Source organism: Macaca fascicularis, chromosome 14 (assembly GCF_037993035.2).
Source record: "Macaca fascicularis isolate 582-1 chromosome 14, T2T-MFA8v1.1".
Classification (NCBI taxonomy): domain Eukaryota; kingdom Metazoa; phylum Chordata; class Mammalia; order Primates; family Cercopithecidae; genus Macaca; species Macaca fascicularis.
In genome coordinates, this window is record NC_088388.1 from 24,632,685 (window position 1) to 24,653,221 (window position 20,537).

Here is a 20,537-nt window from a genome sequence, read left to right on the forward strand (position 1 = left end):
AAACACTTTTACCAAAATGGTGACACAAAATTGACATAGGCAATATCACACTTCAAGTTAAGGCTTTTCCTTGTGGCAGAGGGAGTTGGTATTGAAGCAGCAATTCCTTATAGGCAGTGGCTAAGTGCAAATTCTTGGGCTCAGTAAATGAGCTGAGTTGACAGTTTGGTAGTGGGGAGAAGAGAGGAAAAATGGAAGTATTCAAAATCAGAAATCAGAAAGGAAACTTGAGTCCAATGAGATGTGCATAGACATGGAAAGAGGTGCATCTGAAGCCAGAAGCCAGCAGCCAGGGTGGGAAAGGACTCTATGCCAAGATCCTCAAATTAGTTATCTTTTCATTTAGTCTCTAAATTTGTATAACTGCTGTTGGAAAGATATCAATGAAATACAGTGCTTAAATGCCCAACTTAACATCTTTCAATTGTACCTCCTTGTCTTAGGATACAGTCCTGATTCTTGATGTATGATTTAATATGTCCTGGACCCTGTTGTATTCTTTATCCCTCTAGTTGTATTTCCAGCATTTTCCCATCTCTTCTGTTCATCTATACAATATAGACTGAGTTGCAGTTCAGAAATACACCATGAGTTTTACCTCTGATCCTTTTCACATATTGTTTCTTTGTCTGAAGCACTCTGTAACACCTGTATACCCATACTTCCTGCCCCCTACACTCCTAAGGTTTTATTTCCAGTGTTTGCCACAGAAGCCAGAAAACCAGAAATCATGTTATTTTCTTATGTTTAGTCTTATTGGTTCCCCCCACTAGAATGTAACTCCATAAAAGTAGGGAAAGAGTGTGTGGTTCTTTACTGTATATCCCCTTCCTAGACCACTGCCTGACATATGCAGGCACTCTGAAAGTATTTTTTTGAATAAATGATGAATGGATGCATGGCTAGATTGATGGATGAATGAACGGTTGGATGAACACGCAGCATATACTCAATAAATGCCTATCGTGTAGATGTCCAGTAAGCGTTACAATTCTAACTAGTGCAAAGGCCATGAACTCATGGAACCAGACCCAATTCTCCTGGATGTCAGCTTGATATGTTAGCCAGAGTGCTTTTTGATTTTTTTCATATAAAAATGGTCCTATCTCTGGAGTGTTAAGAGTCACTAAATGTTCTCTGGGCAATTAGTATTCTATTGGTATATTCAATTACATAGTAATTATAAGGATTCAGTGAGCAGTAAGGTAGAGCGAAGGCATATGTGTTGTCACTTTTATTGAGCATTTATTATATGACAGACACCACTTAAAGGGTTTATTGGATAATCTTTTCTTCTTCTTGGCATCGCTCAGCATAGTAACATTATCCCAATTTTATGTATAACATTAATGTATATGTAGCCTATGTGGGTCAACAGTGTGGTATCACTGAGATTGAAATTACATCCTAGAAAGTCCAAGGGATGTAAAGATTCTTCAAGTTCTTAATTTGTATATGTCAAACTCATTAATGAAACAATTAATTGGTTATTCCATTTGTTAATATTGCCGTGTTTTCCTTACCATTTTGCCACATACTTCAGATACTCCTAAATGCCTGTCTTTTTAACACTACTCTATCTCTGTCTCCTTCCCTAGCTCCTAAATTTCACTTTCTTTGTCTAGCACATCTGTGTTTTATTGTTTTGCCCCTCTCCCATTCTTGATTGCTGAAGCCTGAAAGACAATGCTTGTCTAGGCAGAAATGGAACACAGCCAAAACTTTGCAAAATTAGAGAGATTTTTAGCAGATTGAAAGGAGAAAAAATTTTCTTTTCTGTCATAGAGAGATGAAGAAACTTATGCTCACAACCCTTACAGCCATGTGTCTATGTTAAGTACTGAGGTAGTTTTATCCTTATCTCCTCAGCTCTCAAATAATGGTAGATGTGTTACTAAAACAAATGGCCTGGGGTGTTCACAGTGTTCGTTGATTTTGCTTTTATTGTTTGGGTGGGGGAATCTTTCTTTTTACCCACCTGTTATTAGTCACTTGTTTGGAATATGCCTTTATTTTGAAATGAAGTCATTGGAAATACAGTTAGTTAAGTTAAAATGGTGTCACAGTAGATTTGAGTGGGTATTTAATCCAATGACTGGTCTTTTATAAGAAGAGGATCCTCCTCTAGAGGTTTGGGTAGGAGCATAACCCTGCCAACACCTTGATTCTGAACTTCTAGCCTCCAGAGGTGTAAGACAATACATCTCTGGTGTTTTAAGCCAATCTGTGGTGCTTCATTACAGCCCTAGGAAATACACTACCTTTTAAGACAAATTAACTTGGAAAATTATTGACTGTACAATGAGGAAATTCCTAGGATGACTACTATGTTAATGGAACAACCAACTCTGTAAAATATTTTAAAGAAGTTTATTCTGCCGGGCACAGTGGCACATGCCTGTAATCCCAGCGTATGCCATGTGCCTGACATGTTGGGAGGCCGAGGTGGTAGAATTGCTCAAGGCCAGCAGTTTGAGACCAGCTTCAGCACAGAGAGAGTCTGTCTCTACAAAAATAAATAAATAAATAAATAAATAAATAAATAAATAAATAATCTGGTTGTGCTGGTGTGCTCCTAGTCCCAGCTACTCAGGAGGCTTTAGATGGGAGATTGCTTGAGCCCAGGGTTTCGAAGATGCAGTGAGCTATGATTGTACCACAACCTTCAGTCTGGGCGACAGAGTGAGAACCCATCTCAAAATGGGTAAATAAGTAAATAAATAAATAAAACAATTTATTCTGAGCCAATATAGTTGACTCTGGTCCTGTGAAAACACAAACCCAAGAAGCCTTGAGTAAGGGATCCCAAGGCAGTCGAATTACAGTGTGTTTTTATATACTTCAGGAAGGCAGGAGTTACAGGCAAAGATATAGATCAATACTTGGAAGGTATATACAGGTTCAGTAGACTATCTTGAAGCAGGGGCTTACAGGTTATAGGTGGATTCATAGATTCTTTAATTTGCAGTTGGTTAAAGGAGTAAGATTCTGTTTAAAATTTAGAATCAGCAGAAAATAATGCTTTAAGGTAATATAAGGATGCTATGTAGCATGATTGATAGTGGCCAAGGGTGACCAAATCCATGCTTTGCATTGCCTTAGATCTTGTTTCCAATTTGGTATTTTATTGTCACAAAGAATCTGTTCTGTCTTAGGGTCTCTATTTTAACATTCATGCTGGGAAGTTGTTGCTCCTAAACTCTAAAGTAGAGGGAGTATAATGAGATTTGTCTGACCTCTCTTCCCACTATAACCGAAAACTCAGTTTTTAAATTTTCTCTGGGTTCCCCTTGGCCAAGAGGGTGTCTATTCTGTTGGTGGGGGGAGATTAGGATTTTATGTGTAATTTATAACTAACAGATACACATTCAAGGGAACTGCGAATATTTTTCAAGAAAATCGAGAAACTTCTAGCCATAATGATGGTGCTATTAATGTTGATCCCTTGTCTATTTGCTCTCCTCCTAAGTATTTTCTACTCTCTTTGGAAATCACTTTCCCCACCATCCCCTATGGTTAGCCCTGAACTTTGAAAGAGTAGTGTTACAATGGATGAGGCTGCCCAGAGGGTGTATTAGCCTAGTACCATTGAGATGGCCTTAATCTCCGGAAACCTTCATATTCTTTGGCCCAGGTCACATCTAAGAGATGAAAAGCTACGGTCTTTGCTCTTGTGTGTGTTTAGTTCCTTCTTATCTCCCAGAGACTCTGCCAGATTAAATAGCAGATATCTAAAAAGTATTTTAGGCCCTTGCTACCTAAAGGGAAAAAGACATTATTGTTATCTTCTGAGGTAGGACATTAAAAATTGTGATCTCAATCACATATTTAGCTTTTCTCTTGTTGATCTGATCTTTGGATCAGAAGTTGAAAGTCAAGCACCTTTTACTTTGAAAATATATCATTACATCTTCATTTGTATTCCTGGGGCTAACAACAGAGCAGTGATTTGTACCATCGTTCTGCCCACGTTGTCCTTTTTGGTAATTGTGTAATTGCTTAATAAAAGAAGATTAATTCAATTAATGGAAATTGAGCAACTTTCTTTAAAAACAATAAGACACAATTTATTTCTTTAAAAACAATAAGACACAATTTATTTCATTATTATCATAAAAATAAAAATGCCCATAGTAGAAAATTTGAGCAAAACAAACAATGAAGGAAACAAACCACCCACAATTGCTTAACATTTGTGTTTTAATTTCCAGCATTTTTCCATTAAGGTTTAGTAGTATGCTTAAACCATAGTTTTCGTTTGGTATCTTGCTTTTTATTTCACTTATTATCAGAATTTTTTCTCTTATACAAAATACTCTGCAAGCATCATCTTAAGTAACTGCATAATATTTTTTCAATTAGGATATATCATCATTTCTATAAATGTCTGTTTCAGCAACTTCTATTTAATAATTTAAAACAAAAGTTTTAAAATAAATTTAAAATTTTTCATTTTAAATATACTCAATTACCAACTATCTGACGAATGAACATCTATGATGAAAGTACCCACATTTGTTAATAATATTCTGTATGAGTTCTACCATTTTATCCTTTTTCTCCAAAACTCAGCATCCACAAATAACTGGCCTGTAGATATTATGATAACACCACTCATTTTACTTTCTTCATGCTAAATTCTGTGAAAGATATTGTTACTGGAAAAGAGTCTGATCCAGACTCCAAGAGGGTTTTTGGACCTCACGAAAGAAAGCATTCAGGGCAAATCCATAGAGTAAAGTGAAAACAACTTTATTAAGAAGTAAAGGAATAAAAGAATGGCTACTTTCACACACGTCCATGTGAAGAGACCACCAAACAGGCTTTGTGTGAGCAATAAAGCTTTTTAATCACCTGGGTGCAAGTGGGCTGAGTCCAAAAAGAGAGTCAGCAAAGGGTGGTGGATTATCATTAGTTCTTATAGGTTTTGGGATAGGCGGTGGAGTTAAGTCATGTTTTGGGGGAAGGGGGTGGATCTCACAAAGTACATTCTCAAGGGTGGGGAGAATTATAAAGAACCTTCTTAATGGTGGGCGAGATTACAAAGTACATTGATCGGTTAGGGTGGGGCAGAAACAAATCACAATGATAGAATATCATCAGTTAAGGCTATTTTCACTTCTGCAGATCTTCAGTTGCTTCAGGCTATCTGGATGTATACGTGCAGGTCACTGGGGATACGATGGCTTAGCTTGGGCTCAGAGGCCTGACAGCTACTCCATAGCCAGAGCACTGGGAAAGGTTGCTCAACTGAGTATATTTATAGTTATTTCTTGATTATATGCTAAACAAGGGTTGGATTATTCATTAGTTTTCCAGATCTGAGAGTTCTTCCCCTTTTTAGACCACATAGGGTAACTTCTGGATGTTGTCATGGCATTTGTAAGATGTCATGGTGATGATGGGAGTGTCTTTTAACAGTCTAATACATTATAATTAGTGTATCATGAGCAGTGAGGATGAATAGAGGTAACTTTTATTGCCATTTGGTGAGTTTTAGTCAGCTTCTTTCCCTCATCCTGTTTCAACAGCAGGGTCTTTGTGTCTTGTGTCTTGTGCTGACCTCCTATCTCATCCCGTGACTAAGAATACCTAACCACTTGGGAATGCAGCCCAGTAGGTCTCAGCCTTATTTTACTCAGTACCTATTCAGGATGCGGTCACTGTGGTTCAAATGCTTCTGACAATAACAAGATGCATCAGAAACAACACTGATTCTTCCAGCACATGTAACAAACAAAATATACACGGTCATAACTATAATTCAAAGGAAAAAATATCATATGAAATCCATGTACACAAATGTTACTGTAGTTTAAATAGGAAAAGTATTTCAGGTAAGGACACCCAAAAACAACATAAAAAATGAAATTTGAGTTACAATTTAAGATGAATATGTATGTTTAAAGTAGTTGTACATTTGAATGGGCTGAATGGAGAGAAGACAGAGGTAAAGGTTAGAACTATCTTTATAATGGAAAATAGAAATTTCAGCATATCTCCTTTAAACAACTTTGAGTTGCTGAAAAGCCTCTGCTTTCTGTAAGGCACAATTTTTCAAGTTGCTGAAAAATCTTTGCTTTCTGTAAGGCACAATTTCTGACACTTATGACACACTGAACTCTTGGGCTGCTGCACCACTTGATCCAATCTTTGTGCATTTCTACCTCTACAAATTGGTTGTATGGTTAACTAAAATAAGTTGTTTTTATTTTTAAACAATTTATACTAATGTTTCCTGTTATTGTATATAGAGAGAGCAATTTAAAGCATGTAGGCAAAGAAATACACCTGCAAAAAGAAAAATGTTTCTCTTCTATAAATGCAAATTTAGTGCATGGAAAACTCACAGCATAGATGAACTACATACAAATTATGGTATAATTATTGGTTGGAGGATAGACAATTATAAAAGTGTGGAGGAACAAGTTTGTAAATATAGAAGAGTTGTATACATAAATTGCTTCAAAAATGTTTCTAAGAACTTACTCTAATATTGCAAAAAATATGTGATTGATGCAGTTGGTAAATTCATACTTTAAAAAATGGCCTAAGCTTTACATGAAACAATTGGCAAATGAATGTATTATTTACTTATTTTTTTCTTGGATCAAAATTTTTAGAAATTATATCTTTTAAATTCACCTAATTTTAATTGATCAATAAAAGATGAAAAGTAAACAAAAATTTCATAGTTCATGTTTAATACAGTAAATGTCTGGATGATATAAGGACTTGAATTCCAGACTAAGAAGTTTTAACTTTATTTTGGGCTATTTGCGAGATATTGTATGATTTGAGGCAGATAAGTAACATAACCAGATGTGTAATTATAAGATGACATAAACAAGCTCTCAATCTTGCTCAAGATGAATTAAAATAGACTAGAAGAGAGGGGAATAGTAAAGACTTTGATAAAATAAGACAAGTAATATAAAAAACTACATTATTGACACTCAGAATGAGGACAGAGATGGATATTTTTCAGGTAGAACATAGGAATTAGCAATTGCTTAAATGTAGTGCCAATGAGATGATACCAAGATTTTAAGATTACAATACTGTACAGATGAAAGTGGCAACAAGAGTAATAGGAAACAAAGGAGAGAAATACTTGAGGAGTGAGCAGTTAGGAGGCACAGAAAGTCACGTTTGATTTTGTGTCTGTCGAATGGAGAGTTTGAGTTACACATCCTATTCTCTCTTCTCAGTCAAGAGGATCTAGTCTCCTATGGAAAGCAAATAACTAAACAGAATCTGGAGCTTGGTGGTTGGTATTTATTTGCAGAGAGATGCTACATGAAGCCATAAGAGAAAAGATGTAATCATATACAGTTAAAGCCAAGTGATCCCAACCTCACAGAAGTAAAGGAAGTTGAGAGTTCATGTAAACTTACGTGGGGAAAAAAAGGTCTATAACCTGTAACAACTAACATGTTAATGGTGACCCTAGATAATTAGTTAAAAATGATCATCAGAGTCTTCGAGGAGCTAAGGAGCTAGTCTGTGGTCACAAAAGGGAGGCAGTGAATGTGGAATTCTAAGAAATCTGCCTTGGAAATTATGAATAAAATAAAAATAAGAATTTGAAAAGGGGATTTATTAATGGCAGAGGTCTTAGGAAAAAATAATCCATTGAGGCAGATAAAATTACAATTGAAGAATCCATTTGAATTTTGACTTGAAAAAATTTTTTTAGTAAGTTACAAATAAACAAAATAGGCACTAACACTGACATTAAGACAAGCATATTTAATATTGTGTGAACAAAGGTAGGTGCGCTGAAAAAGTGTTTTTTCTAAAATAATGTAGAAAATTTGAACTGGTTATATACATAAATATCTGTATATGTATGTTTAGGAGAAAGCATAATATTAAAAAAATAGAGGAAAAAAGAACATATACTTCCACCAACATATGGGTTTTGAGAAGCTTGGTAGCCCAGAGAACATTTACAAGTTGCAGAACATGCGCTTAGCAGTTGGTATGGAGAATATAAACATAATTTTAAATAACACTTAAGAATGGGATACCTAATTTAAAAATTTGCATTTTTAAATTCTATTTCACTTTATCTGATTATATCAAGGAGAAAATCTCAGTTTGGTGTTAACATGTCTTTTGTTTCCTAACTTCTTTTTATATTAAAAGAGAATGGTCCGCCACCTCACAGCATTTGTCAGGCAATATCTGGCAAGAGTTTAATTATTTGCTTTAATTGAATTCATTTTTATAGTTGCCTTTTATATATAGCCAATTATATTCATTTTCTCATTATTGTCATGATATAAACACTCGTTTAAGATAAGTTCAAGTTAAACAAGTGTGGCAATCAAATATATACTCACTAAATAATAGCACAGATAGATGTATGAAGTCACATCCTCACAGTAGTGAAAATGGATTCAAAGACAAGTGCTTGGGAAACAGTGGCTTAAAAAATGTTTTAATCTGGGAATTAGAAAATAAATGACCTTCCAATGGTTAATTTGTTGACTTTTGAGACAGTTATAGAATAATTCAGAGCGTTAGCTTACTTGTTAATAAGAAATACTCATTAGGGGTGTGAGGAGGTCACATGAACTAATTTATGGCAAATGAATTAAACAATCTTAAGTATTTGGTCTCCAAAATTCATTACTTGCCAGCATTCCCACTTGTCATGAAAGTTGTGATTTGTTCAAGAAAAGTGTACTTTAAAATAGAATATTATGTATTGCCTTAACAACTGTTTATTCAGCACCTACTATGTAGCAAACGCTGTCATATCTCTTTGAGCAATACATGGATCTCTTTTCACATAGCTTATAGTCTTGTGTGGTTAAAAATGAACAGTCAGTTTAATTCAGGCATTAAAATCTATTCATCATATTACCAAGCTCAATCATTTCCTTTTCACTACTAGACAAGTTTAGAACTGCAAATAGAAATTATTTTTTCTTTTGGAGGTATGACAGATTCTCCACTTCCATTATGAAGGAATTATTCAACTTATCTATAATAACAACCTCATGTCCCCGGGAAATTCAGATTGAAGGCCTGAATGATACTCATTATAGTCTTCTAATTATTTGGTTTCCTAAATACGTAGCACAAGGAAATACAGGCCTTCCCTTTTAGCTGTCATAATAAACAGTGATGTTAACAGTGCAATCTACCAATTAGAGGATCTACATAGAGCACAGTTTTGACAGAAAAATTAAAGAGGAAGGTTGAAAGATTCAGGACCAGCCAGTAGTGGAACCTTGGCTTGCTAAGCAATGGTAGTGTGTAGGAGGCAAGATAGATTAGGTATTGCCATAGTAACAAACATCCCCAAATCCCAGTGGGTTAAAGATAAAGGATTATTTCTTGTTCACAGTGCATGTCTGTCTTGTTATGAGCCTCTACTCCATGTGGTCTTCACTCTGAAATACTAGCTGATAAAAGTTCCATCATTCAATAACAGCACTATCGCAACATAACAATGCTTATGTTGAATAGAGCACTGAAGACTCAAGCACAACAATTAAATACTCTGGCCCCAAAATAACATAGGAAACTTCTGTTCAACTTCATGACCTAGAAATAGTCTCAAGGCCACATATAATAGACATGTGGAGGTATATTATTTTTGATTGTATAGATATAGAGAAAAAATATATTTTGGTGAATAATAATATCTACTACACTATGTAATAATATTAATTTCCTCACATCATCTTATGCCCATTTCAGAGTACCAAAAGCAAAAACAAAGAAAAAAGAAAAGAAAATCAAACTAAGACTTTATTTTAACTATGAAATATAACATAATACATCCATATTCTTTCATTTGGCTGTGTCAAATAGATTTCTTCAGCAGGTGGGCATTAAAAAGAAGGAGGAGGAAGAGGAAAAGAAGTAAGGAGTTTGAATTAGGTCTTAATACTTGAGGATGAACATTCACTATTCGACACTAAAATTAAAAAGAAAATCTCTACTCTTTTTCACAAAGAAAATTTATTCAGATGAGCTTTGCTGACCTGGCAGTATATATGATTTATAAAGAAACTTGAATATAAATATAAGAATTATTAGCAAAGTGTGGTACATGCAATTAAAATGTATACAGAAAAAAATACTATCTCAAAGACAAAGTTTAATTGAAATTTTCTATTTACTCAATGCTTTAATTTCAAAGTTCAAAGTGTATTAGATGGAATGCAAAATACTACATTGGATTTACCTTATATAGAAGTTATCTATTGTTGCATGACAAACTGTCTCACAACATAGTGACTTAGTTTATTTCTCATAATTCTGTAGGTTGGATTGACTTTTATTGCTAGTGTCGCCTTGACTTTCTCATGGAATTGCATTCATCTGGAGGCTCAGTTGAGGCTCATGTTCTACAGTGGTCTTGCTCGCATAATAGGTACCTCAGCTGGATTGCCCAGAAAGGCTGTCTCTCCACATGTTCCTTCATCTCTGGCTTCTTCACCCAGTAGAAGCTGCATTTCGAAGTATCAAGCCTCAATATGTCAGCGCTTATAAAATTTCTGCTTGTTTTATATTTGTTGACGCCCTAGGGGCCAAAGTAAGTCATATGCCTAAGGCCAGAATCAGTGTGGGAAGGGCTACCTAATTGCTTAAATACTAGGAAGTATGGTTCTTTCGGAGTTAGTACTATAGCAATCTGCTACTGACCACCTTCTGTGTCCATTGAGTCCTTTCTCTTCAGCATGCAAAATAATTTGACTTCCTTGCAAGACCCCACATGTCCCATCCAAATATGTCACCAAACGTGATGTCTAAAGCCTTGTAATTTGCTTTAGGTCCAGATGTGAATGAGGATCCCTATTGCAACCCGTGTTGATCAAGAGACTAGTGAACTACAAAAAGGTTTTACTAGGTACCACCTTAAATCTTACTTAGGTCTTACAAGAAGTTTTACAACCTTATTTTCCAATTAATCTTTATCCTGAAGCTATTTTTTGATTTTTTTTAAAAAAATTAGAAGGGTAGAAATACTAAAAACATGACAATTTTTTAATATTTTATTTTATTTTAATTTCTGGGATACATGTGCAGGGCATGCAGGTTTGTTAAATGTGTGCCATGGTGGTTTGCTGCACCTATCAACCCATCACCTAGGTATTAAGCCCTGCATGCATTAGCCTTTTTAAAAATTACAAATTAAGTAGTACTTGGTTATTTTATTAATTTCTCTACATTCTACTTTCAATTGAGTGCATTTTCTTTAAAGTCTACTCTTTGTTTTTATACCTGCCCCTTACGTAGCTCAGAAAAGGCAAATAACATTTTCAATGTTATTTGAAATCTCCATATCCATATATAAAAATTCATTTGGCATGTTTTCTATTATTCAAGTTACTGTATGTAATGGTCTTTTAAATTATTTTATAATCGTCCTTTCTTTTGGTTTTCAATAGTCGTTTTCGTAGTTAACTTCCCACTTCAACTAAGAATATCCTTCCTGTGGGTTGAACTGTGCCCTCATACAATATCATGTCTACCACATTCTGCTGGTCTAAAGCAACTCATGAAGGCATACTGTGAATGAACAAAATCTACCTTGATGAGCAAAAATGCAAAATACAGTTGGGTAGATAAACAGACTACCTTGATGAGTGAAACTGCGAAATAAAATGGCTTTTTTTTCCAATCTACCACAGTTTTGTTATACGATAATAATAATAATGCAAAAATATGTTTGAAAATCACTTGCTTGTCAATAAAAAGCATACAAATTTAGTTTATTTGTTAATGATACATAATAATAATACTTAGTGTTGTTTCAGACAAAAATAGGCATATTCTTATGCCAGAAACTAAAGTTAGAAAATCTCATTACTAATGAATTTATTGATTACCACCTGGTTTTATTAAATGAAGGAATTTTTTGGAGAATGTGAATTTTTTGAGGATTGCCTTATGTCTCTAAATGTTAAATATTTTTATATCATGATTCAACATGGGGTTTTGTCAATAATTTTATAGAGATAATCATCAGAAAATATATCTGGTCTTTCTGATTGTCACTTCAGATTCTAATGGCCATGTCTGGAGACAGACAGCCTTGCTTACTCCCCAGATAGACCTTTGTTAATTTTGACTACTCTGGAGCAATTCTGGATGGGGCTATATAATAGTTGTTTTCCCTGTGTCCTTGAGGATCATTTGCAAATACCCTAATGTTTCAAACATTCTGGCTGAAAACATATATACAGTAGCCTCTCACTCTCAAACTGATGACTGGTGTCCATAGAAGTATTATCTTCTCATATCCCTGATGGGGTTGGGTATCCCAGCCCTGGGATTCTGACTCTTTAGCCTCTGTAATTCTTTGATTATTATTTTAAAGTCATCATATATCTATTTCCAAATGGATGTAATTTCAATCCATGACATTGATACAAATGTATAGATGTCTTCCAACTTTCGTTTCCCATATTCTTGTAAATTGTCAGCTGAGTGAAAAAAATAATAAATAGAGGAAACTTTTTTTTTGGATTTTAACATAGAAATGACATTTTTACCCATAAAATAATCACTTCTAAAATAGAATAATTACCATTCATGTTAATGACTGTCTCTGTTTATAGATAGAAAATTAAGTTTTTAAAAAGCATTTTAAAAGAAGCAGTGTAGAATCTGAGAGCAGAAGAGCTTGCTATATAGGAATTTTTACTCTAGTCCTGTATGCTTGGTTTGGCTAAGTTTATAGTGAATTACCAAGTGCTGTAGAATGAAGAAAAGACAGTTCCCCAGCCCACTGGCACTGCTGAATGGAACATTCATTACAGAATTCTTGGACTTATAGAACCTGGCTTATATTTTCTACTGAAAAGTACTTGGGATATGATAGAAGTTTGGATTGGTGGCAGAAGATGGGGTTTTAATCATGGCGTTCACTTACGAGACATGTGGATATCGAATTATAGTATGCCTGATGCCTCAGTTTCTTCATTTCTAAATTGATGCTAATAATACCTAACTTCTCTATCTGGTATGGGTAGAACGTAAAATAGCATGTGTTCAAGCACTCTGTGAACTTAAAGAATTGTAACTTACCATTTTTGATGTTTCTTATCATTATTATCTTGAATTCTTCTAAGGATACAATTTTATTCACCGAAGAAACCAGTGGGTTGTTTCTATATGAAACTGTGCAGAACCCAGGCATTTAGGCTTCAAAAATCAATTGCCTAAGTATAGGAGAGAAAAGACATGCTGTGCCAATAACTCACTGAAATAATGTTATGGGGCAATGAGTTGATCTCAAACTTAATGTGAGTACACAATGTGAAGTGACTGCAAGACTCTGGCGTGATTAGGAAGAAAAGAGTTTAGGTAGGAAGTTGTAGTCTTATTCTTCTCTGCATTGATTAAACCACACACCCAGAATATTGAGTGCAATTGTCGGCATAATATTTTAAAGTATTAGAGGAAATCCAGAGTAATTCCAGGGTGAGATTTGTGAAAGGCTTAGAAATCATATCACCTGAGAAAAATTTGAGTGAACTCAGAGAAGCTGAGAAAGAATGAGTAAATTTATCCTGGATTCTTCTGAGGACAAAGCTAGAACCAATGGTAGAATTTATTTTTGAAAATTATAGCTCAGAATAGAGAAAGCATTAAAATCCAGAATTGCCTGAAGGCAAGACATGATGACTCACTGAGCAAGGAATTTACCCTCCTTGGAGGTGCTTCAAGAGAGGCTGCCTGACCTCCCTCACCACACTTACATAGGATGGGAATTTCCAATTGTGTTGGAGGTTTTATTGGATGATCTCAAGTTCTTCCAACAATTCACCGTACATACTCAAGACTGCTATAAAATATTTAGTATAGTGCTCCCTTAGGCTGAACACATACTAAAGTTGGAATAATACAGAGAAGATTAGCATGACCCCCATACAAGGATGACACACAAATTTTTTAAGCATCAATATATATGTATATAAAATAAATAAAAATTATAAAATAAATTATTTAGTATACCAAAAGCATCATTTTCTGAAATCCATGAAATCCTGATTTTATGAGATGTTTCATTAAGAATATCGTCTACCTATAAGATACTTTTGGGGTACTCCACCTGCTATAGTTCATCTAGAGTATGACGGTACACATCGTTAGATTGGAAACTCTGAATTCTAACAATAAAGATACCTGAAAAATATGTTTGGCTCAATTTTTTCTTAACTTATTTGATCATGCAATATTTATCTATATTTCTATCGATTTATTTTTACATATAATCTCTATTACTAACCTGTATAATGATTGGCACAAGAAATCATCTGGGCATATTAAAAGTTATGATTTTAAAAATAAGTGATCCAGATCTCTTCTAATTTATAAGATATATATTATCAGTTGAAAATGTCAAAGTTTTACTTATTTTCAAATATGAGGCAGTTTTCAGAATGCAACACAATTTGATCTAGCTTCCTAGGATGGCGGAGGAGTTATGATAAAACTGAGCGCCTAACATATCAAACCTTCCAGCATCATTCCATTACTATTAGTAATGAGTATCAAAAAACTTGAGGGTATACTTGTTTGCCGACAGAACTAACAGAATGTGGCTGGGTTCAATCAATATGTTTTGCCCTATTGTATTTTGAAGAGTTAAACTGTTACTTGACCAAAGGCTGAAATCCTAGATGTATCTACAGAGTTCAGCAGTATTTTCCTGATATCTCAGCTAGCTATTTCTCTTCAACGTATATCCATTTGGTTCAAGGTTTTTTTACATATATTTTTGCTTTTGCATTTCTCCAGCTTCCCAGCAGTGTTTCCTATGAGTAAGGAGATGTTTATTATATATACCACCAATTTGACTTTATTCTACATTTTTCTTTATTTATCCCAGCTTAGGATCATGTCATTCCCCTACCATTTGTGTGGATTTTTCTAGGTGAGTTTTTTTTTTTGCTGCTAATGATGGCAACACCTCTACATTTAGTTCTCAGGCTGACTCTCCTGGAATTGGTTGTTTAGAACCGGAGATTATTGATCTGCCTAGGCTTGATCTGTGCTCCCTTTATCTGAGCTGACAATATTTGCTCTATGACTCATCTAACATCTCCTTTCCTCAGGGTCATCCCTTTTATTTTATCCTCTAGCATGTGGACAGTCCTCCTATGGCAATGTGTTCTGACCTCCTCCTGTGATCTGATCCTGACAGGGCCAGAGAAAATGTTCAGGTTAATGAAGAGCCTCATTATAAACACACATCCACTTGCTATTGTGTTGACTCACATTAAATTCTCCATGTGATTATATTCTGGGTTGAATTATCTAACATTTAACGATGTACTAGGCATTGAATAGTATAGTAAATGCTTCTGCTTAGTAGGAAAGGGAAGGCGTTGGAAATAATTTAAAAGAAGTATTACAAGGGAAAAGTACATAAAGATGTATTGCAAATTTATCATAAAGCCTGAATGAAATAAAGTAGCTATTTTCAGAATTCAGAATGGGAATATTAATGTCAAGTATGTATTACTTATCAAGCCTACTCCTTATCAGTGTGAGAGAGTTTCACAATATATAAAAGTTATAGCTTTGCTAAACTGTAAATACAATAAGATCAAAGACTGACTTTTTAAATGACCAATATATCCTATAATGTCATGGTTTTTGTAAGAAATAGGTGGTACTCCAAAAAGGGGTATTTGAAAGAAGTTTGAATAAAAAGGATCTTTATGAGGAAATCTTGGTTAAAAGAAACCAACAGAGGATGGCAAAGCACCTTTAGGTTAGTTTATTAGTTTGTTTTTACACTACTATAAATACTTACCTGAGACTGGGTAATTTATAAAGAAAAAAGGTTTAACTGACTCATAGTTCCACAGGCTTAACAGGAAGCATGACTGGGAGGCCTCAGGAAACTTACAATCATGACAGAGGGCAAAGGGGAAGCAAGCACGTCTTACCGTGGCAGAGTAGAAGAAAGAGAGAGCAAAGGGGGAAGTGGAACACACACTTACACCATCAGATTTCATGATAACTCACTCACTGTCGGTAGGGCAGCATGGGAGAAATCTGCCCCCATGATCCAATCACCTCCCACCAGGTCCCTCCTCCAACATTGGTAATTACAATTCAACATGAGATTTGGGTAGGGACACAGAGCCAAACCATATCACTTAGCAAGAGGAGGAAGACTTTATTATCCTTAGATCTGAAAGGGGAAAGGCAATGAGTGGCTACAAGAACTCACTGAGAGCTATAGCTTTAGAAAAGACTAGGTAGCCTGTTAGAAGCTGCAGCCTTCATGAAGTAATATAGCCACTGTCAAACAGTAGTCCAACAGTGAGGAGCACAAGAAATAAGCACTTTGCTTGCTTTCTCCCCAACCTCCAGTCCTCCATTAGTGCCTCCCCTGGCCAAGCTCAACTAGAATATAGGGAGCAATGAAATCCATATAAATCCATATATAGTGATCTGCCATCTGAAGCATAGAATGGGATGGAGAATGGTAGGGAGTGAACATGAAAGAACAAACAGAAAAGTACCCTTCACAATAACCAATACAGAATACTATGCCTGGAACTCAGTAGATATTTATTGAATGGACAGATGGTTTTTTGGCAGGTTGGATGAATGAAAAGAAAACTTGAATTTACTTATTTCATTTATAGTAAAAAATTGTTTTTTTTTTTTTTTTTCTGGCTGGTCGCTGGACTCCTTTGCTTGAGGAATTTGTCATTTTCTGAGTTTTAGTATATGGTAGGCCTCTTCCTTCAGTTATGAAAGCTTTAAGGCCAGATCTCTGCTACAAATTGTCTGTTATAAGGTAGCTAGGCAGATACGGTGCTTTAGACTGAGACCAAATCAGAAGGGAAGATTTTAGCATTGATTCTAGTTTTGACAACAGTTTTTTCTCCTTTAAAACTCTCAGAAAGAATGACACTACTTTCTTTTTGAAGGTAAAAGTTTCTGTGTAATCCTATACTAGTCAATTTTTAATAGCAAAAACTGAAAGTTCAGTGTTGCAAAATTCAAACTAATGTCCTCAGCTAATGTATACATACATAATTATTTATTTAAATAGTTGGAATCTGTTAAGCATAAATGTATCTAACCTAAGTGAAACCAACTCAACTTTTCAAGAGAGAGCAAACACGAAAGCCATCACAGGAAACACATGTTTCACAATCCTGAAAGTCATGAGACTGCCTGTTAGCAAACATAAGGTTTTAGTTCATTGCACTCTTCTAACTTTCATCGGCAAAGTCCCTTAACCTTCAACTTATAATTCGAGATAGTGGCCAAATCTCTTCAAACTTTGGAAAGAGCCATTAGTGACATGACGTTTGAGGGATTCTCCAACAGGCTATAAAACAGAACAGCAAAATTGTTCTGTCAACTAAGTGGTTTAGGCAAATTGACTTCCCTAATGGGATTACCTTTGCATTAATTAAATCATTCCAATGTCTTGCTCAAGTACTGCAAGCTCTCCTTTGTGTTTTCTTCCAGAAATAATTTAATCTACCACAGAGTGACTTCTCCACTTACTAGCTGTGTGACCTTAGGGAAGTTACTCAATCTCTTTGCATCTCATTTTTTTCTCTCTCAAAAACTGAGATGATTGCAGTAGCTATCTCGCATTCTAGAAAATGAAAATTAAAATAAAGTATACTGTGTACTTAAAACAGTGCCTGAACATATAAAGATTGTTTGGAAAATGTTAGCTAAAGAGATACATGAACATCATCAGCAAACGACAACAAAAAAGTACAGTGGAATAATACAGAAAATCAAGAGGGAAGGCAAAGAAAGCCATGGATGATAATGAATTGTTAAAGCATGGTACTCTTTACACTTCTCTTGAGTTAATCACCTATAGTATTGCTTACAAAAATTTACAATGTTTTTTAAATGTAAACAAATAAAAAGAAATAAGCAGAGAAAAAAGTACATGGGGGGAGCACAACTATTTTTTGGGAAAAAAAAGGTGAGAAGCCAGGCGTGGTGGCTTACGCCTGTAACCCCAGCACTTTGGGAGGCTGAGGCTGGTGGATCACGAGGTCAGGAGATCAAGACCATCCTGGCTGACACAGTGAGACCCCATTTCTACTAAAAATACAAAAAATTAGCCGGGTGTGGTGGCCAGTGCCTGTAGTCCCAGTTGCTCTGGAGGCTGAGGCAGGAGAATGGCATGAACCCGGGAGGCGGAGCTTGCAGTGAGTGGAGATCATGCCACTCCTCTCCAGCCTGGGTGACAGAGCAAGGAGACTCTGTCTCAAAAAAAAATAAAAATAAAAAAATGAGAAAAGGATTTATTTTGGAATGCTTCATAAATAGGACACTCTATGATGTAATGAAAAATGCCCTTGATGGTGATCCTTATAATGAGTGATAAGTTCCACAGGGCTGTTCATTGTCAAAACTCAAACTAGGTCAATGGCATCTCAATGAAATTTGCTTTACTAAAAGGACAACCTGTTGCCATCCAAAAGGAAGAGGTTCTGGATGTGGAAGACACAGAAGAATTGAGGGTGGGGAGACTGATTTGCCTTTTCAGAGAAGAGAGAGAAGCTACTCAATGACTGGTGGAAATGGAATTTACTGATTGAGAAATGAATGAATTGATTATCATAATAGGAAATTTAGGGTTGAGAGAGAGCCATCAAATGTGGAGAAAGGAATGGACAGTGACCAAACCTAAGTAAAAAACAATTTTGTTCTGAGCTTTGGGCTTGGGTAAGAAAAGAGCAAGACACAAATTCTGCTCTGCTGTCTTTGATTCTAGTTCCCACCTCCCTGCTTTCAACTTCAGGCTGAGGGGCTTTTTAATGCTTAGAGTTCAATCTGCAGCATGTTGGATGTCTGACAACTTTTGGGGGCTGTGAAAGCTGTCAAAATAAATTGCCCTCATAATGTAAGAGGGAAGCCAAGCTCCACATCCCTCTGGATGCCGCAAATGTGCATACTCAGCTAGAAAAAACAGCATTGTGCTTCAGCAGCCTACTGGATATATTGGTCAAGGGTGAATTTCCAAGGACATCCCTTTGAAATTGCTATACAATTCTTTAGGTTTGGCCAGTAAGTCAGTTTCATTTTCCTGGGGCAATGCATTTGTAATGTATACGTTGATATTTGATAAAGGAATGACCATTGAAGGGGTAGCAAGTTTTAGAATTATTGCCTAAACTTTCTTCCTTACCTCAGGTCAGTCACCTTTAACACTTAAATGCCGACCTTTAGCACAGAAGAGTTTAACTGTTATCAATATCTTTCACCATTTAAATAGGTTTTATGGTGCATGGAGTATTTAAATCTCCACTTTAATTTTAAATTCTTGCACTCTGATCATAAGTGTAAAATAAGCTAATGTGAATTTTTCTGGAATTACTAATTAATAATGAGTTTTCTTCTCATTTTTGAAATGGTCCTATTGGACCATTTTGTTCATTTTTTCTATTATAACATTGGAGGGTAGGGGCAAAACACCAGGTTTATGCTTTTTACTGATTTAATAATGTCACAACACCATATCCTACAACCTGAGAATGACTTAGACTTTTTATTCTATCAAATGTTTTCCTTAGAAAATGCAATATCCCATTAAATGAAGTTTAAAAATAATGATGACATCAATGCTTAATTCCACCACTCATAAAACAATGCTCTTTTCCACATGCACTTTTTACATACGTACATAAAATTGCATAGCTGCTATCAGAGTTTATAGAATGACATTTGTATTAAACTATTTTAACTTAATTATATCATAAAATTACTTAGCCATTATCACTGATGTTTTAAATATCAGTGATCAGTATTTCATTATGTTGATAGTTAATATATATATATTTTTTAATTTGTATCAGTAAACCACTCTAAAAGTGGATTTGGTAAGTGGCTATAAACAAAGCAATTTATTTAGTTCTCAATGCTGTGGTCAGCAATTTAAGCTCAGCTCAGCTGGGCAGTTCTATTCTCAGCAGGGCTCTTTCATGTGTCAGCAATCAACTGCAGGTTGGGTAGATGGCTTTGCTTTGGGGAGTTGGCTTGTTTTCAGCTAAAGTAACGGGGGTCCCTGGGCCGCAAGTTTTTCATTCTCCAGCAGGCTAATCTGGGCTTGTTCACATGGTGGCTGCTAGTGTTCCAGTGTTCCTAGTACAAACTAGTGTTAGGCATTCTATTGGCCAAAGCAAAGCCTGATGCCAGTCCAGGTTCAGGAAATGTGGAAGTACATTTCATTTCTTGATGGGAGAGCTGCAGTCACAATGCAAAGGGCATGGCCTATGGTGAGGTGGTGAGGATGTGTGGGGTAAAAATTTACGGACACTTTACAATATTAAATATTTCTATTGCAATTAACATTGCAGTGAACTTTATTGTACTTATAACTTTTGTTAATTTCTGCTGAATAATGTCAATAACTTAACCAAAATCATCGGGATAAATTCCTGGGAGTACAATTAGTAAATGATATGTTAAAATGTCATCATGATAACATCGAATTAATAGAGGATTTTAAGAGTAATTTTTGACTCTTAAAGTGGTTTTGGCAACTCACTTTGTCTAACATC

The 20,537-nt window shown here is 35.3% G+C and overlaps 1 protein-coding gene and 1 non-coding gene across 38 annotated transcripts in view; both read left to right on the top strand.

The window, feature by feature from the left end:
* LRRC4C (leucine rich repeat containing 4C) overlaps nt 1-20,537 on the top strand; it is a 1,324,460-nt gene that overhangs the window by 330,600 nt on the left and 973,323 nt on the right. The gene's annotated exons all lie outside the window — the stretch shown is intronic.
* On the top strand, nt 13,838-13,943 carry LOC123568881 (U6 spliceosomal RNA). Its single transcript, XR_006692441.2, has one exon. It is a non-coding gene; the product is annotated as a U6 spliceosomal RNA (small nuclear RNA).